This window comes from Pseudorca crassidens, chromosome 1 (genome assembly GCF_039906515.1).
Source record: "Pseudorca crassidens isolate mPseCra1 chromosome 1, mPseCra1.hap1, whole genome shotgun sequence".
NCBI lineage: Eukaryota > Metazoa > Chordata > Mammalia > Artiodactyla > Delphinidae > Pseudorca > Pseudorca crassidens.
This window is the reverse complement of record NC_090296.1, coordinates 65,192,999-65,216,270: the sequence shown is the minus strand read 5'-3', so window position 1 is coordinate 65,216,270 and position 23,272 is coordinate 65,192,999. Positions and strand designations below refer to the sequence as shown.

At 42.4% G+C, this 23,272-nt stretch overlaps 1 protein-coding gene and 1 long non-coding RNA gene across 12 annotated transcripts in view; one reads left to right on the top strand and one right to left on the bottom strand.

Moving 5' to 3' along the window:
* The window catches only part of LOC137224862 (uncharacterized), a 204,900-nt gene that overhangs the window by 27,582 nt on the left and 154,046 nt on the right, over window positions 1–23,272 (bottom strand). The window lies entirely within an intron of this gene.
* Window positions 1–23,272, top strand: part of NPAS3 (neuronal PAS domain protein 3) — an 871,164-nt gene that overhangs the window by 768,666 nt on the left and 79,226 nt on the right. The gene's annotated exons all lie outside the window — the stretch shown is intronic.

Here is a 23,272-nt window from a genome sequence, read left to right as displayed (position 1 = left end):
AAAGAGATTAATACAATCGCATTTCTGGCCTTAATGGAGCATATAGACTAGTGGGGGGGGGGGGGGCGCCCATCTAAACAAAGAATACAAGTGAGTCAGTGAAACAAAGCATGGAAGAGAGAGATTAGAAGAAGCTGACTCGAAGTTTCAAATACCTACCCATCCCAGTGCAACAAGCAGTCTTTGTAACGCCCTTCGTGGATATGGTGTTTTACAGCTTACCAAGTATTTTCAAATACAGATCATGTTTGCTCTTTGAGCTCCAAAACAATCCTGTGAGGTTAGCAGTATATTATTTCCCTTTTACAAGTGAAAAAACTGCAAACAGAGAAATAAATAATTCTTATGATCCCAGATCTCATGATCTAAACCTGACTTCAAAGTCTCTCCTTAATATTTGTAGTGACGTGGATGGACCTAGAGTCTGTCATACAGACTGAAGTAAGTCAGAAGGAGAAAAACAGATACTGTATGCTAACACATATATATGGAATCTAAGAAAAAAAAATGGATCTGAAGAACCTAGGGGCAGGACAGGAATAAAGACGCAGACATAGAGAATGGACTTGAGGACACAGTTGGGGAAGGGTAAGCTGGGACAAAGTGAGAGACTGGCATGGACTTATATACACTACCAAACGTAAAATAGATAGCTAGTGGGAAGCAGCTGCATAGCACGGGAGATCAGCTCGGTGCTTTGTGACCACCTAGAGGGGTGGGATAGGGAGGGTGGGAGGGAGACACAAGAGGGACGAGATATGGGGATATATGTATATGTATAACTGATTCACTTTGTTATACAGCAGAAACTAACACACCATTGTAAAGCAATTATACTCCAAAAAAGATGTTTAAAAAAAAAAAGCAGCAATGGTAAATGAGGGACCCAATTACCAAAACAGAAAAAAAAAAGTCTCTCCTTGTTATTACAGCTAATATTGCTAAGCTGGAGATCTGTTTGGTCACCTGACATCAAGAGGAACACTGTGTACATAACTGTGTATATGGACATAAGCACATCGTTCTTGTAAAAAGAGTTTGCTCAAATTCTCAAAGTGGGCCATGATTCCAAAAGAGAGTAAGAATTACTGTTTCAGTAGAATCCTTCATCAGTTTTTCTATCTAGCTTTTCATGAATGTCGCTAGATTGGTTTGATTTGTCTTGAAGAACAGGGGATATGCCATGAGATCCAGTTTGCATGGTATTTAGACACAGCTCCACTGCCAGCTGCCTTTTGTCTCTTTGATTTCTACTTAGAGCGTATGCAGCAGCTCCTTCAACGCCTGTTCATTCACTTATTTATTCATTCACGTAAGCATCTGTTGAGCACTTACGGTGCTCCTCCTGAGTCAGTCTCTACCCAGGAGGTACAAGGTATCATTAGGCCATTAATTTGTTTTTTCAACCCAAATTCTGCGTGCAAAGATCTCTACCAGATGCTTTGAAGGACGTGAAGATGAATAAGCAATGGGACCTTCCCTCAAGGATCTTAAAATCTAGTAAGAGAAGGAAATTGGAAACAACTGTGTAGAATCAAGACTAAATTAAGTCATTGTAGTAGGAAGAACGTAGATTAGCAAAGGTTCAGCCTTCCAGAGGGGATGCAGATGCAAAAATAAACACAGGAGAACTTTTTGGAAGAGTGCTTAAAAGGAGTATTTGCAATTCCTTTCAGAAGTAGCTCTCTAGAGGATGTCCTCTAGTCCGTGTTAATTGTCATACTCCTTCAAATTCTTTTCAAACATGCAAATGGTATTAGCCATCTAGTGACTGCTCCCCACCCAATATCGATATTTATCCTTATCCCTTGGGCAGAATTATCTTGGCTACATAAAGAAGGAGGGAATTCAGCCAAAAATACATTTGGTGGGAGAGTGGCTTTCTGTTGCATTTGGAACATACTCCTATCATTTTCACTTCTTTTCAGTCCTTTTGATGGCTCTCTCCAGTTGGAAAGAACTCAAAACCAATTTCAGTGCAGATGCAAATAATCCTAACAAATTATTCTATAAATACACCACAAATAGCAATACTTTGTGAGGTTAATTGCTCTTACTTATCAAATAAGGAAACTGAAAAACAGAAGCTGTGTCTATGTGAAGAAAGTGGATTGACTCTGAATCCAGAGATCTGTTGGGTACTGGTCAACACAACTGTGCTGCATCCAACCTAGAAGAATCCTAACTTTCACTGGGTTGGCTCAAGCTACACAGGGGTTCATATCTTTTTAAAAGCAATCTGTCACTTACCACCTCCTGTTCTAGATGTATGAGTAGGAGGTAAGGCAGGGCGTGTGGTGGGGCAGAAGATAGAGACTTCATTCATCCTAACTCTCATTAGCAGAGGAGAAATGAGAGTAGCCCCAGCTCTCTGAAGGGCCAACTAGTCGTGCTACAACTCTTGCAAATCAGGACTGAGGAAACCACGGATGGGGAGTCCATGTAACTTGTCTTCTTTCACTGAAAATAGGCCAAAGGTTGACAATTCTGTGTACAGAGTATCGACCCCAATATTTCCACTTAAACTAGATTAAGTCACATTATATGGCCTCATATATATCGAACTTTCTGACTAAATTAAGACATCCAGTTTAATACAGTAGATAATGAAATATAATCATCACCCCGAGCCAGCTTATTTTCTTTACAAATTGCATTAGAGAGAGGAGGGTTCGGGATTGGGATAGAAGAATTCCTGTACTATTTAATATAGAGCTTGTAAACATTATGGTCAAAAGAGGCGTGGTTTTAAGTGAAGAGTATTATGATGTTAAAAATTCTCCTAGCCTTAGTTCTTCTAGGATCAGGGGACTGACTTTCTAGGCTGAGCAGTTATAATGGTTAAATATCCACTACTATCATGTATGGGAGGCAGTAGAATACAGTCATAAAGTTAACAACAGTAATCATAGCAGCGAGTAGCCAGTGAGAACTTCCTACAGGCCAAGCAGTGTACATACGTCCTCTCGTTTAATTCTCACCAAACCCTCTGAGGTTGGAACAGTTATGAACCCCATTTTACAAAAGAGTGAAAAAACTCAGAAAGGTTAAGTAACTCATCCCAAGGTTACATACCAATAAGCAGCAGTCTCAGATTTGAACCTGGTGCTCTGACCACACAGCCCAAGTTCACTTCTACCACCTGTATCAAGGGCAGGGCTCTAAAGTCAGACACACCTGACTTTAAGTCTTGTCTCAGAGCTGGATAACTTTGGACAAGTTATTTTACTTTCTTTTTTTTAATTGAAGTATAGTTAATTTACAATGCTATGTTAATTTCAGGTGTACAGAAAAGTGATTCAGTTATACACACACACGCGTGCACACACACACACACACGCACACACACACATATTCTTTTTCAGATGCTTTCCCCTATAGGTTATTACAAAATATTGAGTAGAGTTCCCTGTGCTATACAGTGGGTCCTTGTTGGTTATCTATTTTATATATAGTAGTGTGTATATGTTAATCCCAAACTCCTGTTTTGCTCTCTCAGCCTCAATATCTTTATCTGTAAAATTGATAAAATAATGCCACTTCAAAGGATCGTGTGAGGATGAAAGAAAGCCCTGTAGAAAAGCGCAAAGTAAACCCACATATTATAGCCCATTACCTCACATAAATGTTCAACAAAATCTAGGGGATTTTTAGGGGGGAAAAAAGACTGGAGACTTGTGATAACAACTTGAAGTGACAGCTTAGATGGCTAATATGTTTTGAAAGTAAGTGCGTATACATATAAATTGTAATGTATATATGTATAATTTTGTCTCTGCAGATTACTTCACTTAACTTTGAGCTGTTCTCATTGCAACTATTGAGAGTTTTAGTTGAAACTTAATTAAAAAGTTAACATGGGATTAACTGAGCCGATCACTCTTAGAACCTGGAAATTGGAGGTACAACTCTGGCTGTGGTTAAGACATTACTTTTCCACTACAATGGATTGTGTTTTTTAAAAAAAAATCTCAAATATAAAAATAAAAAGTAGTTCATGCATAAAGCATGATGCCCTGAAGCATATTAGATCTGTTCATCTCTTTGTTTAAAATGAATGCTACTTGGTACAGTTTACATAACATGGCAGGGATCAGCTTGATAAAGTGTGTGTATCACCTGGGGAACACGCCGGCTCATTTCCTCAACACCTTTCTACATGAATAGCTTGCCAGCAAGTATAATAGCAAACAAAGTTTTAATAGGTCAAGAGCAGAATAACTGCTCACATTAACAGGAGGGCGAGGGGGCTTGACGTGCACCAAGGCTAATAACTGACACTTGCAGCAGGCATTTTTGAATGCTGCTTAATGGGGAGTTTAGAAGGAAAGGCTTTTATAAAAGCCTGAGATTACTTACAAGCTTTGGGGAGAAGGAAGAGGGCAAGTGGTATGCGTGCACGCTTGGAAATGTGGGCGCACTTTAAGGCAGGTGGCTCATAAACCATTTCTCCATCGCTGTCGGCTTTAGCAGCTCACAATTAACTCCATTATTAAGCTTAAGAATTGACTGCATCGCTTCCACTTTCTTTGAAGCTGTCCGAAGTAAGAGAGGCCCTCATTTTTATTTGCTTGTTGTCTAAGTGAAGCTGCTACTTAGAGACTGTTTTTGTCATATCACATCAGTTTCGCTGGAAGCTGCAGCAAGACAGGTAAACACATGGATTCATTTTGGAACCTTTTTTTTTTTTTTTTTCCCACCTACCAGGAGGGGGAAAAAAGGTGGAACATCTTTTTTTCTTTCTCTCTTTCTTTGCAGCTTTGTCCTCCTTGGGCAGTGTGACAATTTATGGAGTTAATAACATCTATAGAGTTCATACACCCCTTTTCTCCCGCAGAAGCATTCACAAAAACAAGTTTCACTAAAGTTTTGGAAGTGCTCGGATGAATAGCTATGTTGCTAACCCTAACTTTGGCAGCCTGTACATGGCAGGGTGTGCTCAATATTGTATTTATCCTTTCCACATTACCAAAAGGGAGGCAAAATCTGCCCCTGTATTTAAACAGAAGAATGGACAGACTTCCTTTTGTTGCAAAGTCCGCGTCTTTTGTGAGCATACTATAATTGAAGGCCCCTTAATAATACAGGATGTGGAGAAGCTGTGGAGAAAAAGAACTGGGAGTTCATGTGGAATGTTCCTTAGGTCCTACCCACTGTAGCAAATAGGAAACTTTGCCAATATGTATCCAGGCTCCAGAGGGATACAGATCAGTAACTGAATCATAGGTAAATAGATAGATTAGATATGGCAATGGCGGGAAACACATGCTGAAAAACAAATGCACAAGAACAATTTTACAGAGCCTGCCTTCTATTTTCATAAGGAAACTAAGCCAAATAATCTGACAAGGGAGGAAATCAAATCATCTGTCAAGTTCCTCTACCTTTCATTTATCACACAGTTTAATACCGTAATGAAAAATAGCAAATGAAAAATGAAGTGAATGACCAATGAAAAATGCATTCTCTGAGGATACACTAATGTGTTATTAGCCTAAATCCTCCACCCCCATACACACATCACTGCTAGGGGAGACCCTGTGGTCACACCACCTTTTTCATTCAAGTATGACAAATCCTGGGATGACGTTAGCATTGTGATTGGGAGAGCTCTCGATACAGAAAAGCTTCCCTCCATCCTTTAGTCCTTTCAGGCTCCTACAATTTTTTTATCCCTTCTTTACATCAAAATCTGAGCTAGGACGGGGTAACTGGATGTGAGCAGAGGCCCAGTAATTCCAGACTCAGTAAAGAAACTTAGTGAAGGGAAGACAGGATGGCACCATCATTTATGGACTGTTCACTACATGCCAAAGATTGACCTTCACCATGCAAGGTGGTGTGACCACCTTGATTGACCAATCACCATGCAAGGTGGTGTGAACCCCATTTTCACAACTGAGGAAACTGAAAATTGGACCAATTCATTTGTCCAACTCCTAAAAGTGGTAGAGGGAGAATCTGGACCCAGGCCTAGTTGATAACAAACCCTGTGTCCTCCCCACTGATCATGCCACTTCCCGTAGTCCAAGAAGATGGAAATGTCTCACCAAGAGGATGTTAGAGCACCTGCATGGGAGTACAGAGAATGAAAAGGAACTTGCTCGATGGCTTTAACTATAAAATCCAAACAATAACGGCTAATATTTACTGAGCGCTTACAACGTTCCAGGCGTTTATCAAAGTACTACGTTAACTTGTTTGATCATCACAATAACCCTAGGGGTGGGTACTATTCTTAATATCTTTTCCAGCTGATGGACCTAAGGCTCAGATAAGTCAAGGAAGTCACCCAAGTTTATACAGCTAGACAGCGGTAAAGATAGGAATCTAACCTAAGCAGCTGGCCCCAGAGCCTTCTCCCCAACTGCTACCTCTGCCCCATCAGCCTTTAGACCAGGAGGGAAGTGAGAACTTGCCTGGGACAGGAAGGATACCTGGCAGCCTGATGGTTCATTAGAAGAAAAGGTTATCGTTAAGAAAATAGTTTTAGGAACAGCAATGAAATAGCTCCATTGAAATAATACCACCCATTAAAATAAAATACCATTTATCTTCAATCCTCCTATCCAAACAGTTTGCGGAAGAGATAACATTTATTTTGCACACGCGGTACAGTTGAGCAGATTGTGGGTACTCAGATGAGTCTCTTGCTCCTAAGCCCAGATGATTTATAAGGCAGAATATATTTCTTTCTAAGGAGCAGAGAAGTTGATTCTGATTTAGACAGTATGTGCTGTTGAGCTGCAAACCAAAACTGACCTCAGCATAATTAGGTTGGATGCGGTAGAGTGAGAACTCGAACACAAATCGTTCTATTTTGACAAGCAGGATTCAAGAGCGGCTGCTTTCTTTCTGTCTGTCTTTTTTTTTCCAAAAGGAGGATGATGATTATTTAATATTTGTTGAGTGCCAACAGTGTCCTCAGTGCTGCGCAAGGCCCAGGAACTGGATGTTGGAAACTGCCTGAAGGGAAACGTTAGCAAATTAAAATCCCTAGGCTCAGCATGAAGGCGGCTGAGGAATACCTGATTAGAGGAAGACTGCACCCATCCCAGAACAACAACAAAAAAGGAAGTGATAAGGCGAGAAAGAAAAATCTGCATTGTTCAAAAGGCAGGGATGCAGTCGGGTGGGCTTCAGAAGAGAGAGCTCCCACCCAAGCGAAGCTGATAGAAAGGAACAGAAACTTCAGCAGGCAAAATGGAGGGCAGAAGGAAGAATAAATTCAAAGGACAAAGACATCAAGGCAAATTATCAGCCTTTCTACGACTCCTTCAAGGGAAGGGGCCCTGGAGGAAAGGCAGCTTTAGGTCGGGCTGTTGGGAGCGGCTTGGGGATCACAGAGTGCAGCTAAACGAGAGCTCTGCCTGTGTGCGTGGTACAGAGCACGATGGGGACATCTCCGGCCCGGGGGTGGTGAGGGAAAGTGCACTTTGGGTGGTGAAGGTGGAGCTGTGTCCCAGAGATAGGGACATCAAAGAAAGCTAGGGTGGAAATTACATTTCGTTGCCTCCCCAGGGGCTGATGGCCTCACTTGGAAAGTCCTAGAGCAGCCAAAAAAGAAGCTGATTCCAAGCACCGCCACGTCACCAATCATCCCCGTGGCGGCAGCACCTACAGCTACGAGCAGGCAGGTCTCCCAGCAGACGCCTAGCTCAGGGCTCACCTCTCAGCAAGTGCGGTGGCATTCTGGAAAGAAACACTGCAATAGTGGAATCAGAGCAAATTGGAGAAGACTTAGAAGCTATGGAGTCCTCTGAAGGAGTCCCCAAAACCATGGTGAAAGAGAACTGGTGGATGCAATGCATTCTGACTTTCAAAGGACTTTAAGAAAGAGAGGAAGAAAAAAATAATAATCATCCTTGCAAGAGGCTATTAAGCAAAATTGGTAACCATGGGGCAAGTGTTAAAATTCTGTTACATCTTAAAAACTAGTTAAGAGATGGAAAGCAATGAGTGGGAATAAAAGGCCATTTCTTTCTGTAGAAAGAGGTGAATTGTGGGGAGCCCAAGGGAGAATGCTGATACCAGCTTTCTTCAGGCTTAATAACAACCTGGAAGAGGAAGATGAAAGCAAGATGGCAAAACTTGTTGATGAAAAAGAATTATTTAAGGGCATTTGAGTCATGGAAGAATCTGAGAGAGTCTAGAAAACACAGACACAGAAGAGGCAAAAAAAAAAAAAAAAAACAGGAAAATTTAAAATATCCCAGCAAGTAAAAATTCAGCTAAAGCAGGCAGAGGGCAACCCACCTCAGAAAGGAGAAGGAGAAACCAAGATCACCTGAACGCGTCTCTCCAGGGCTAAGCAACCTGGGTGTGGTTGTCCGGAGTACGGTTCTTTTGTGGGATTAACTGAGACTAGTCATTGGTCACTGTGGAGACTAGTTTATCATCTGCCGCTGCTAGACCTGAGCTCCCCAGTTTTTCATCTTCTCTAGTTGTAAAATAAGGACAATAAAATTGGCCTCGTCCGTAGGAATACTGAGGGATCAGATCTGGATTTGATTGAACACTCCAAGTGAGACAGTGTTACCCCATATATTCACTGATTGAATTAGTAGACAGGTCTCCAAAATACCCAAGTGACTTTTGTGTTCCATTCTACTGCCTGCCTTTGGCATATGACTGAAGCTCTTTTCTGCTCAGAAAATGCTTTATTTCTACAGATGGCACCAAAGCATACCCTGTGTGTGTGTGAGTCAGGCACTGTCCCCTGGAGAAAGGTTCATGAATAGGAAGTTAATAGGCTTCTTATAAGAATAAATTCTAGCTATTTCAAATTTAAAGGAAATACTGTCCCACCCCAAAGCCCAATGAATAATATCTCGGGAAGCCAGGAAGTGACTGTACTCTGCTACTTCCTGCCCCACTCTCCCAATCCCAGCCATCTGGAGAACAGAGCCCAGCTTCTGAAAAACTGACTCAGGACGGCAAGAGTTTAGGTTGACTTTGCAGCTGAATTGGGTGGTATCAGAGAGTAACAGCAGAAGTAAAGGTAAGAGGGGCTGATACTGTAACATTTGCAAAGTACTTTACAGTTGAAAAAGTGCTTTCACATCCATTGGTTTGTTTAATTCTCACAAGGACCTTGTTGTGGGAGTCCCACATCTCACCATTTTATAGATGAGAAAACCAAAAGCGAGGTACAGAAAGGTTCACAATAGCTGATGCACAAAAGAGCTGGAACTCCAGCTTGGCGGTTCTCATGACACAAACCCATTCTCTTTCCACTTCATCAAATAAAAATGGAGGAAAATGAGCCTGCCCTTCTCGGGGACTTAAATAACCTTGTAGGCATGGGGATGGTTGACGTTTATCATCACTGGGATTTTTGTGGACCCCTGTCCTCCTCTCCCACCCCCGCTCCAAGGCATATGCACACATGCGCGCGCGCGCGCGCGCGCGCACACACACACACACACACACACACACACACACACCAGCCCAGAGAGCACTTAAGGTAAATGCAAGCGGCCACTTGGACATTCACACGTTAGCCCGAGCAAACCACTGGAGAGACGTGTTTACACATTCAACATTTCCTTTAGAAGTTCTGTGGAGATTGGGATTTCTGTTTGCACTCATCTTATGTTAGTGATTTTCATATTACATTAGCAAATTTAATCTCTGCTAATGGGATAGGAAGTTACAAACACAATGAGACTTGAGTTAACAACTTTCAGACTTTGACGGCAACAGCAAAATTTGCTAGCAGAACACCAATTCCAATCTCTAATTGAAAGATGAATCAGGATACAGGAACCTCAGTAGTTCTCATGTTTCAGATCGAGAGTGGAGCCAGGGTGGACGGTGGGCAGTTTGGGATGGAAGAAGTTTGTGAACGGGGAGAGACAGCTTGAGGAGCCAATGTTGGGCTTGAGATCTCATTTACGTTATTCTGAGTTAATAGAGTTTAATTTGTGAATCACATAGCTTCTCAATCACTAGACTGATGGAGCCTCGGGAAAGCACGGGTGTTGAAATCACCAAAATAATCATCAAATCTCACTTATGAAGCCAAGGCAGCATATTTCTCCAACAAGCCCTTCATCTGGGGGCCAGACAGCTGGAAAATAAATGACTTAACCTCCCTGGGAGCACCTTGCTGCTGACCACTCTCTGTCATAAATGGGAGAAACACTCAAACAAGGAATCCCCAAAGAAAGGAAAAAGAAGCCCCAAGTGTGGGGACTGGCCTCAGAGCATTGTACTATTGGCTTAGTGTCCCCAGGAAATTCTGAGGAGCTAACTCTCGTACTAAATCTTATTCATTTCTAGGCTTCCATATCGCAAGTGATAGAAGCCAATTGGAAATGCTTTGGGGTCCCAGCAAATAAGCCATAAAAAAAAAATCGAACCTATTTTATAAACAAAACCTCTTTTGCTCTATATGCACATTATAAATATGAATTTAGATCATCAGGTGGCCGGATAGTCCAAGATCCAGAAACATACTCAAAGTGCCAAGGTCCTCAGGTCATTACCCGACCTTATCCCACCGAACTTCTGGAACGTCTGCTTAAAAGTTCTGCTGGGAGCAAGCACATGTTTCCAACTCACTCACCTTCAGGACTGAAACCCCTCTCTATTATTATTATTTTTCTTTTTCCCAGGCAGAGATTTCTTGCTGTAACTTATACATGCATGCACTAGATAATGAAACTTCCCTGATTACCTTATAACTGCACATTAAAAATTTACTAAGATAAAATTAATGTGATTTTAATAATATTGTTTTAATATACAGACTGTCAGGTGACAGGGAGAAAATCTGGAATTCCACGTGCAGTATGCCTCTCTCGCAGCCCGCTCAGAACAATAGCTGAACCGGCAGAGGAGCGTTGTCTGTTAAAATTTCTGAGACGTGCCTCCCAGGGGAAATGGCTGAAGCTGGGCCTTTTTAAAATGTGACTGGACAATGCTTTTGAGACTATAATGTAGAGAACTTCCCTGCGTGATGGGGGACTGGGGCAAATCAACGTATACAGAACGTTGTTTCCTGTACACTCTTCGGGGAGATTCAGCCGGAGAACAGCACTTCAAAGAATCTTTTGCTGGAGAAAAAATGTTTTCATTTGCCCGTTTCATGATACTGCTGCGGGATACTTACAGTTGATTTACTCTAATGACGGGACACGGCTACTGTCCCAAAGGAAAAGAAATCTTACTTTTCTCCTGCCACATTTATTATTCCCAGCTAGAGGTGAGGACAGGCAAGTGACGGGTTAAAGGGTAAGATGACTGGAACACAGCAAATAGAGATTAGACTCTCACCACGGTCACTTGCACAAGGCCTGTGACCCAGGGCAGAAACGTTCCCATGGTCAGGTGCCTGCTCGCACTGAACCCCAATGAAGAGAGCAGACCTCCCAGCTCTGCACGGCTGCCGAGGATCTGAGGGGCCAGGGATAAGTAACAGGCTGGCTTCCACCCTGTTGGGCAAAGACTCAGCCGAAAGAAGTGCCAGGACACTGTGCTGACCCACTTCGACCCTTCTTCTCTGTTTGTTCCCAGGCAGCACAGATACAAAAGCATCACTATGGCATGGTGAAAAGTGGGAGAAGCATTCTGGAAATTGACATGCAAATAAGCACGCCAAGTACTCCACTTTGTTCTAAAAATTCCCATCACTGAGACCTGTAAAAACACCAATCAGAAGCGGGGCAGTGATGGGAAGGGCCTAATGCTTCTGCAGCCAGAGTTTTCCCCTTTGAGGGACTGTTTCTGGACCATGTGCCAGTCTGAGCTGATGCAGGTGAAACTAAACATGCAGCCACAAACGACCAAGAAGCCAACAGGTTTACATATGACAGATCGGTATGCTATAACAGCACACCTCCGTTCAGGGGGCATCTTTTGTGACTGATCCTAGCTGCCCACAAGAGCCATAAGATGCAAACATGCTTCACAGCCTGGGTTCCTGAGAGAAGCCAAATCTTTCAAATGGGCCAAAGGCAACCGTCTCTGCAAAGCCCGCTCCCGCACGCCGAGCAGATGCACAACTTCCTGCGAAAGGACACTCAAGTTCTAGACAAGGGTCTTAAGACAAAATCCCTGCCTTCATCACCGTCCTTTAAATCACCACTGCCTCTGATGACCTAGATGTCAGGGTCCCACGACTAAGATCCCAGGGCATACTTCATACAGTGCTAAATGCAGTCAAATATCACCTATGAAGGTGGAGCTGCCGGATGTCTCTAGTTTAAGTGATGATGAACACCAGACCCTGAGAAAGCTGGTCCATTCTTACAGGGGGTGGTGCAGGCCACATGCAGGAGGAGACACAAGGTGGGTGGAGGTTGAAGTGAATGCTCTGGAAGCTGGGCTCTTTTTTTTTTTTTAAATATATTTATTTAGTTTTGGCTGCGTTGGGTCTTCCTTGATGCGTGCGTGCTTTCTCTAGTTGTGGTGAGCGGGGGCTACTCTTTGTTGCGGTGCGTGGGCTTTGCGTTGTGGTGGCTTCTCTTGTTGCGGAGCATGGGCTCTAGGCACGCGGGCATCCGTAGTTGTGGCACACTGGCTCAGTAGTTGTGGCTCACAGGCTCTAGAGCGCAGGCTCAGTAGTTGTGGCACATGGGCTTCATCGCTCCGCGGCGTGTGGGAACTTCCCGGACCAGGGCTTGAACCCATGTCCCCTACGTTGGCAGGCGGATTCTTAACAACTGTGCCACCAGGGAAGCCCCGAAGCTGGGCTCTTTATTAGGAAATTAGTGGACTCATTTTTTAAAAAACCTGGTTCTATTTATGTCATGTGTCGCACACATCTCACCAACAGGAGGCTGACTCCACATCATGCGGGGTCCCTCACCATCACTGTCTTCTTCCCCTCCCAGTTATCCCAGAGCCAAACCTTCTTGAAAATTATCAACCCACCTTCTCCCTCACTGGAGACATTCTCTGTCAGGAAAAATCGAGTCACATGCTCAAAGCTCCCAAGTTCCGTTGCTGGGTTTAGCATCTACTACCTGCCCAGGAGGATAATTTCAATTCAGTATCAATTTCGTTCACTTAAAAGGAAGTTGTTATCTCATGTAATAAGAAGCCCAAAGGAGGGTCAACCTTAAGATTCATTCCTTCAGTGGCCCAACGACATCATCAGAAACTCGGTTCTCTCCATCTTCCTGCTCTTGCTGCCTCAGCATATGAGCCTCGTCCCCAGCCTTGCCTCTCACTTACGTTTGTAGCAACAGCAATGTCCATATGCAGAGGAGTCTTTGCAATTTTTTGATCTCTTTTAAAACTTCTCCCAAAAGCCAAACTCAGCGTTCGTCCCCTAAGTTCTCATGGCTGAAGTGCATCGCTATCAATGCAGTCATCCTCGGAGGCGTTCTTGACACTTCTCTTTCTCTACCATCCCATGTTCAATCTGTCGGCACGTTTGGCCAGTTGTTCCTTCAACAGGTCCTGAATCTGACCAGATCTCACCACCTTCCCCCTGACCACCTCACCTGGGACTGTGACCACAGCCTCCCTAGTGGCGCTCCTGCCTCCCATCCTTCCCCTGCAGTCTCGGCCCAAGAGCGTGATCATGCTTCAGCTCTTCTACAAACTGCCATGTGGCTTTTGTCATCATATTCAGAGTAAAATCCCAAGTTCTTCGAGGCTGTATCCCTAATGTGCTCACACCACCCATCTCATCATCTCTCTGCCTTCACCCTTATCACTCTCCTTCCCAAACTCTGCTCTAGTAGCATGGGCCTCCTTACTGTGCCTTAAACACACGATGCATGTTCCACCTCTGGACTTTTGTACAGGCTGTTTCTTCTTCCTAGAACCCTATTCCGCCAGATATCCAAATGCCCACTGCCTCACTGCATTCAAGTCTGTAGTCAGATACCACCTTCACAATGAGAGCTTTCCTGGCCACACTATTTAAAATTACAACTCTGTCTCCCTACATCCCCTGTGGTCCTCCCCTGTCTTATTTTTCACCATCACATTTCCTACCATATAGCATACTATATAGTTTACTTATTCATCTTGTCTTTTTTTTTTTTTAACCTCCTAAGGGAATGTAAGCTCTATTGAGGAGGGTTTGTTTTTTGGGGTTTTTTTTTCCCCACTACAGTAACTCCAGAACCTAGAATAGTGACAGGAACTAGTAGAAACTTATTAAATACTTGTTGAATGAATAAGTTCTGAAACCGGTTGTAGGCAACTAGACCCACAGTGGCTTTAGCCAACCGTGATTCATGCCTGGGGCTGAGCTTACTTCCCCTGAATAATGTAGCTGGGCAGAGGGAGGTGGGTTTGTGGGAGAGATAAATGCCAGCGGGTGGGGAGGGGCTGCAGGAATAGGGTTTTTTAAGGAAAAAAGGACAGGGAGAGTTTGGGGGAAGCAATCAACAGTGCCAGCTACACATTCCTTGATTTACTTCCCTTTTTGAAAACAAGCGGGGCTTCCCCGGTGGCACAGTGGTTGGGAGTCCGCCTGCCGATGCAGGGGACGCAGGTTCGTGCCCTGGTCCGGGAGGATCCCACATACCGCAGAGCGGCTGGGCCCGTGAGCCATGGCCGCTGTGCTCCGCAGCGGGATAGGCCACAGCAGTGAGAGGCCCGCGTACCGCAAAATAAAAAAAATTTAAAAAAAATGAGAGATAATTATCAAACTTAATCCTGAGTCAGGAAAACTACCTTGTCGTTGATTCTATATTTCCCCCACATTTTATCGTCTCTAACTTTGGGGCGCATCTTGCAATTAATGTTATCTCATGATTCTATAATCGGCAGTATTTTTTTCTTAGTGCTTCATACAAGCATGGGGTACCTTAAATTGATAATGTCTTAGAGTCCGTGAAATCCCATAGTATCCCTTGAAATATCATATGCTTCTGCAGTATGAAGCAACACCAAGGAAGAAAGAATGTTCTCCTCATTTTCCATAGACACATAAACGGGCTGCTATTAAATAAACCAGCTTTAAAATCTCTCAGGATCGCCCACAAACCAGACATTCTCTTTGTCTCTTGCCTTCTTACTGGGATGCTTTGATTTCAGATAATGTCTGAGCAGAGACGCTTCCTTCAGCAGTGTCATTTGACCCAGATTGTATGTTTTTATAGCCTGAGCCAATTAGTTAAAGTGACTTTGACTATAATAGGGACCTGTGACATTCCTCAGTATTATTGCATTAGTCACCCTGGAACAGCTTCTGGCTTGTGTTTTTCGTCTGGCTCTGATTGTGCTTTCTTTATCCTGATGTTTAGATGATTGGTTGCTGTCCTATAAAATAATGACCTTGGAGCCCTTGAAATTAAACCCTGTCTGATTTTCTTTATTTCAATAAGTCCTTGGCACTCAGTGGAACAGTGTGAATCACCTTTATTGTTCTGATTACTAATCAAGGGTTTTTTCCCCCAACCTTTTTAATCTATATTAATCAAATGAGGGTTGGGCTGGGGAGTCAGGAAGCTTGGGTTGTTCTCCCAGCTGTGTTCCTGGGGGTGGGGTAAACCTGGGCAAATCGCTTACCCTCCTCTGCTCTCATTTTTCTTGCTACACAAGGGCAAATTGTTCCAGATCATCACTGAGCTAGACCATCTAGCTCTCTAAGTCTGTGCTGGAATGGGCTCATGGTACCAGGACCAATGTATGTTTAACTTGGGCTACAGTTCCAGCCTCCATCCCAAGGCTGCAAGGGCAGAGGGCTATACCTCATTAAATGCACTAATTTATCTATGAAATAAAGTTAGATAAGCACTGACCATGAACTCCTTGAGAGCAAAACAATGTCTCATTGATCTTTGTAACCCATCACTACACAGACACTCGTTGAAAACAAGGACAGTTATCTATGCAATTAATTTCGGTATCCCCAGTGCCCCACAGAGTGTAAGTACCTCGTACATATTCGCTGAATATAAAGAACTGAAAGGTGGCACTGCAGCTACTATTTCCCCTCAGCCTTGATAGAAACCATAGTTTTCCATTCCTTCCATGCTTTGTTTCTCTATTCTTCCCTATCATGTTTTTCTCCTTCGGTACTTCTACTTTTACATTTATGTGTTTTCCTTCTTCTTTTTTTTTTTTTTTTTCTCGTTGGTATCATGTCATTTTTCATTAGTCTAAGTTGTAGTCTCTTTTTTGTGGTAAAATATATGTGACACAAAAGTGACCATTTTGGCCATTTTTAAGTGTACAGTTCAGTAGCATTAAGTATACTCACATTATGCCACCATTGTCACCATCCATCTCCGGAACACTTTCATTGTCTTAAACCAAACCTCTTGTACCCATGAAACAAAAGCTCCCCATGTGCTCCTCCCCCAAGCCTCTGGGAACCACTATCATACTTTCTGTCTTTATTAATTTGCCTATTCTAGGTACCTCATATAAGTGGAATTCTACTCTCTTTTACATTTAGGGGTTTTTCCTTGCTCCTTCTGACCCTTCTTTTCTCTTACTTTTCCTTTTTTTTTTTTTTTTTTTTTTGCGGTACGCGGGCCTCTCACTGTCGTGGCCTCTCCCGTTGCGGAGCACAGGCTCCGGACGCGCAGGCTCAGCGGCCATGGCTCACGGGCCCAGCCGCTCCGCGGCATGTGGGATCTTCCTGGACCCAGGGCAGGAACCCGTGTCCCCTGCATCGGCAGGCGGACTCTCAACCACTGTGCCACCAGGGAAGCCCTCTTACTTTTCCTTTTTGTTTTCGTTGTTCCTTGTAGCTGCCCTTTCCATGCATTGTCTTATTTTCTCTGTCCTTTTCTGCATCCTCAGTCGCCACCTGCTATAGGGCACTGCCTTAACATTTTCCTGTTTCTTATATTCACACATAATTTTTAGGTTTTTAATTCATTCTTTCATAAAGTTGTTCTGTTATATTTAAATGTGTCACAGAACATTTAAGGGCAGAATTACGACTCTTTAAAAATTTTTGAAAGCAGGTTTCTGGAAAGGGCTAGCTCATAAAATGATAGCACTAGAAAGCTAGAGAGGAGAGCAGAGTTGATGTAGTTAGAAGGAATTTGCCAGAGAAACTTGTACCTGTTTGAAAACCATTGTAGGATTTATATAAACTCAGGGACTATCAAATAACCTAAGCATTCTCTGGCATTTTTCTTCTGATCATGCTCTAACTGCCTCCCCCCACCAAAAAAAAAAAAAAAAAAAAAATCACAAAGAGAGAAAAGCCCATCTCTTCAGTGGCAAAAAACAGGAGTCCTAGAGTTCAGCTGCAAAGGCAAACGGACTCCTTCTGTCTGATAAGGGGCAAGTTAGGCACTCTGCTGATTAGTGTTCAATACCAACTTTCCCCTGAAATCTCAACTTCCAGAGCAGGCAGAAGCAGACTCTTTGGGAGAAGTTATGGACAGTACAAGCACCAACCCTTCAAACACACAAACATAGTACACGGAGATAGATATAATAAATGTACATTTCTTAAAATCTGGAAAATAAAGTAAAAATTAAAATCACTCCAAATTCCTATCATCCTTTTGCCCACCTTCTCACATACTTCTTTCCATGCACCAGAACTCTTTGAAATATACTGCAGCCAGAAATGAAAGAACGTTCAAGATTTGTAAGTAAATTACAACTAATAAATCTAGATTTAGCTTAAGCCGTTCTATAGAAGCAATCGTGGGTATTTGAGCGTGCATGGTCATAGACAATGGATCCTCCTTAAAATGGGAAAAATAAAAGAGCTTATCTCAAAAAGTGTTGTGACAACTAAATTAAATGTGTATGTAAATGACCCGGCATTAATCCTAATTCCCTGTACCTCAGAAGTGCTATGCGCAAAATAAAATGGCTATTAAGAAAATCTAGGCTATCACCCAGCATGTGGATTTAAAATCGTAATGTTGCAAATGTTGGGATACCTGCTTTTGTAATGATTATATTTATTTTTTAAAAGCTCCAAATATGACTTTATTCGTGCTTCCTCAGTTTTTTTTGGTCTGGGGAAAACACAGGTCATTGGCACATGCAGCTGAGGACCAGCAGCTGGTCTGCAAACTCAAACCTACAGTATGGTTATAAGAATAGCATTCCTGGGCTTCCCTGGTGGCGCAGTGGTTGGGAGTCCGCCTGCCGATGCAGGGGACACGGGTTCGTGCCCCGGTCCCGGAGGATCCCACGTGCCACGGAGCAGCTGGGCCTGTGAGCCATGGCCACTGAGCCTGCGCGTCCGGAGCCTGTGCTCCGCAATGGGAGAGGCCACAACAGTGAAAGGCCCGCGTACCGCAAAAAAAGAATAAAAAAGAATAGCATTCCACTCTTTCCCCCCTTTTTTCCTCAATATGCCAAGGTTCCTGTTTTGTACCTTTTACTGTTGCTTTATCTGTATCATCTGTGTGTGTTTTTCTCAACCTCTTAGTCCTTTATACCCATCTTTTCAGCCCTCCCTCTGTAGTTTCTTTCTTACTACCCTACATCTTTCTTCCTCCTCATTTTTATTCCCTGTTTAATTCTCTCCTCTCCTCTTTTGCATTTGCATTTTCTCCCGTTCACATTTATTCTGTAGCACTTTCTAGTAAAACCAGTGACTGTAAAATTTTCTTACCATCTTGCAGTCAGGTTCATGATACCTATCCATTTTGGAAATTTATCAGCCTAGAAATCTTTTACTCAAAGTCATGTTAATGATAATAGCACAACCAGGAACGTTAGTGAATATATGAATTTTGAGAACAAAATAGTAACATGTCTATAGGTAGGGTTTTTTTTTTTCCCGACATTAATAAGATTCACATTTGATGTGGTATTTCAGCACCAGGTACTTCATAAGTATGTGACAAATGTTTGCTGCTCAAATTTAACTTACGTTAATCAAGGCTTTCCTTCATGTGGATTTATTTGATTCTCCCAGCAACCTCCTGATGCTGGGTAAGACATGTAACATCATGGGCTTCATGGGGATAAGGGAGTAGATGGAGGAGAGATACAGGACTGACTGACTTAAGACTGTAGAGCTTTTTGCCTGCTACGCCAAACCTAGAACTCAAGCTTCCGAATTCCAAGGCATTGCCCCCCCCACCCCCCGCCATGCCACATTGCTGCTCTCCAGGTTGTGGCCGTCATCCTGCCTAAGGGCACCACTGTTGTTATGCCAGGACAGGATTTTCTGCTCTGAGACCCAGGGGACTACTGAGCATTACTATCCATTTCTGCTCCTTGATCCGCCCGATAATCCTAAAAACAGATGTTAGAACCAGCCTGCGGAGATATTAGCGATACCAACCACAACCGTAAAAGCTACCATTTACCAAGGGCTCATCACGTGCCAGGCGATATGATTTACGTGGGTTAGTTCACATACTCCACTGTACACGGCAATTTAAAGCAACTGCAATTGAGTTCTCTAAATACTATACATATTACTTATGTATCTTATCAAACATTCCTAAAACTGTTTTACAGAGAAAACGTATCTACCCATATGAAGGGAAAAGAAAAAGAATCAAAGTATTAAGAGAGCAAAATAAAATCAAAGTAGAACCAATGAACCTGGTCTCCCAAGTCATTTCCCTTGCGGCACTGAGTCACCAATCTATGCCATTAGCCTTGCTGATGGACCAGTCCCAGCCCAGCACTGAGCTAGTGACATAGGGAAGTAAATCTTTATATTTAAGATCGTCTCGGCTGTTCGTTCTCAATGCTAAAGGTCTTCTTGCCATAGAGAGGCACTACCTGTGCTCAAGGTAGAGTCAGCCCTCTGTATCCACGGGTTCCACAGCCATGGTTTCAACCAACCATGGATGGAACCCTTGGATACCAAGGGCCAACTGTACTATGACATTTTACATAAGGGACTTGAGCATCCCTGGGTTTTGGTGTTTGTGGGAGGAGGAGGGGCTCCTCGAACCAATCCCCCGCAGATCCCAGGGATCTTACAGGGGATCCCTGTAAGACCCTCCTATATGCCTGTGTTAACTGTTGGGGCACTGTCAGCAGATCACAGCAGAACTGGGGGATGTTATAATAAGAGGAAAATAAAGAAATCCCATGTCTAGGAAGAAGGAACGCTAGTGCAGATATCATATCAATTAAGGGCATGGGGGGTGCGGTGGGGTAGAGAATCTCATTGCCAAATATAAATCCCAAAGAAAAGAAAATAGTCCTGACAATAAAAATTACTATTATATTACTGATATGAAAAGAGAAGAGCGCGGTTCTAAGTTCACTGAAAAGTTTCCCTTCGGTCTTGTGTGATTCTTCTCCAGAGCCTCCCAGGAGTACAAGCCTGTAATTTTAATTATATCTTGGCATTCTTATAAAGCAAACAGCCTGCTCAGGCGGTATTTATTACACCTGTTAGGAAGAATACTTATGAATATGCTTCACAGATTCCAGCCACAGTGATCTACAGTGGGCCTTTTCAAGGACAGAAGGGGTGAGCTGGGATGCACGTTGGAGAAAAGTTGCTCATTAAGGGAAGGTTTGTTATCCGGGAACGTATAATTAAGGCGACGGTCCCACCTTCTGTGACAGGCAACACTCGGGTAGTTGTTTGATTGCTGTGTGGGTCAGGGATCAGCTCCTGCTACAAGATGTAGCCACATTAGTGTGTTAGTGAACAGGTTAGGAAGTAAATTACAGCTGCCTCTCTCAAGCACATTACTGTCGGTATTCATTGCTTTGTTTTTACTGTACAGCAGCAGGACTGTGGCTTCTGAAGACTTTGTGTGACAGGTTAGGCATTTTATCCTTTGAGTAAACAGTAATCATGGTATGAAGAAAGTGGGGCATTGGAGAATTTTTCCTATTCTTTGAGAATTCCACTCTTCCTTTTTAGTTTGCTCCAAGGGCTCATTTGGGGATACATATATTAAGCCCTTTAAATAGTTCATAATAAATCTTTGTCTCAGGCTGATTCTGACAGTTTTTTAAAGAGTCTTTTAAGAGAGACTCCTCAATCATTTGTTAATCCACGGGGTGATCTGCAGACTTCGGGAAAAAAATAACAGCCAGGGCTCTTGGGTCGTGAAAATACAAAGTAGGAAAAAAATATATAAATATGGAAAATCCCAAGAATATCATCTTACTGAGATGACTTACATGTTCTGCATGTACCTAAATGCTTGCTTGCTTTCCCAACAAGCCACAAAGGGAAAGGAAAAGAATTGTCAAAATAGCAAGGATTGTTATTGATAATTTTATGTTCTCGGACTTACGTGCATCTCCTAAAATGTTAGACTTCGAATTGTGTAAGAGAATATTCTTTTTAAAGTAAACTAACTCTCTTGGTAGAAAGATAATTTCTTCTCTGCCCTTGTTTCCCCTTTAAGTCTACTTCTGTCTTCCCCTAAATTACTTACATACAAACTATTTTACCTGGTCGGGGAGAGGCACTCTACTTTTCGAGGAAGGATTGTAGATGTTGATTATTAGTGTCAACAAAAGAATTTTGAAGGGCAAGACATAACTTTCAGAATAAAGACCTTTCTAGTTTGGCTTTACGTATTTTTAGCTTCCATTTTAGATATAAGCTAGTTTGTCTAGTATATTAGATGTTTATAAGTTAAAGAATATAACACGATTTTAGCACCAAAAGAATAATATATGACACTTGCCAGAAGAAAGTAAAGGCAATATTATCTCCCATGTGAATAATTAATACCAGAAATCATTACAATACCTGTGCGTTATTTGCGCAATGAGTGGAAAATATTCTAAAGCCTCTCTACAGAATAAAAGAGTGCTCGATCGCAAGTGTTTTACGTATAAATCATTTGCTATTTCAGGGAAACTTATTTGGATGTATTTGCTTTGGCTTGTAACTGAAGTGATTCAGGAGGAAACTAAAGACACAGGTCATACCTCTGAGTCAAACATGAGGATAAGCATCACGAGAGGGGCATTTTCTCCAGGTATATGATCTGAACTTTCATGTCATTTCTAAAATGCAGCTTCTCAAGCTATTAAAAAATACGGAGAACTTTACTAATGACATGCAAATGGAGTTTGTTAGAAATAAACGCAATAATAAAATGGAGAAGTGGGCAAACAACAGCCTACTGTTATAGATGGACTCATTCACACGTAAGGTCAAATAATTGAAGACCTAGAGCAAGGGCGACCATAAATACCTGGTGTCCCTGCTCTGGAGAGGATTAACCACAAAACAATTATGACGAATGTGGTGGGAGCGTTCAGCTACCAGGCAACAGGAAATATGCGGTGCCAGTCTTTAAAATAATCATTTGGCATTACAGAATATACAGTTTAGTCCCAGATGCCATCCTGATATAACGCTAAAGTGTTGATGTTAAAAATATCAAGTACCTCATTAGAGCATTATATGCAAAGCAGGAAAGGGGGCAGTAATTACAATAGTATCAACACACTTGCTTTGCACCCAGTTTGAGAAAAGGCTGCTTCTACCCCATTTTCACCATCACCGGTAGCAATAAATAGCCTTTATGTTTTTAAATTGAAGGAAAAAGGGAACAGCAAAGCTACTTGCGAACGATATAAATAGAATCATTAAAAAAATGACTGCTTTTTTATCCCCCCCACTTGGGAAGACTATGCATAGCCTTGAAGACAGTATACAAATGACGTAACCTCAACTTCAGATACGGAAATGATGCCTACACGTGTATTGTGATGCCTACACGTATATCAGCTGACCAAGATCCTAAGGATGGAGTCCTGTCTTCTTTGCAGCAAAGCAGGGCTACTTCTGCCAGGGGGTAAGAAGACTTTGTTTAGGTGCTGAGATAGGACAGTGGTCATTGAAACTCACTGGGATCATAAGATAAAGGAAAATTTGCTTAATTAAAGGTGTCAAAAATAGATATTCATTAGCAAAATAACAGATATAGATAATTATGGGGTTATCTCCCATTTCTGGCTCCTCTAAATTATTACAAAGTATAAATAATGTTACTAAGAATATTCTCCAATAAATAAACCTCAGTTCTTTATTGATGATGGATTTAATATAGTACTTCGAACTGAAAACACTTTGAAAAATAACCACTTCAAGATGTGTTGGAATAGAGCCATAATAAAACCAACAAATTTTAGCTGCCTAGTCAAATTCCTCCTGTATGATAAAAAATAATAAATTAGCAGAAGATACTGACTCAGGAGACATTTGTGGAGACCTGCCAACCCAGGCTCTCCTCTCCACCCAGAACACACACGTTCACACAGGAAAATAAAAACTGGCCGCCGTGCTGGACCCCATATCCAAGAAGGCAAATTTGAAAAAGCCACTTCATCACACCAACGTTCACTTGAATTTTCAATTATTGCCCGGCTCTCTAACACTCTCCAGTGAGAAAGTTCCAGCCATTCAGAACCTTTTCTGTGTCAAACA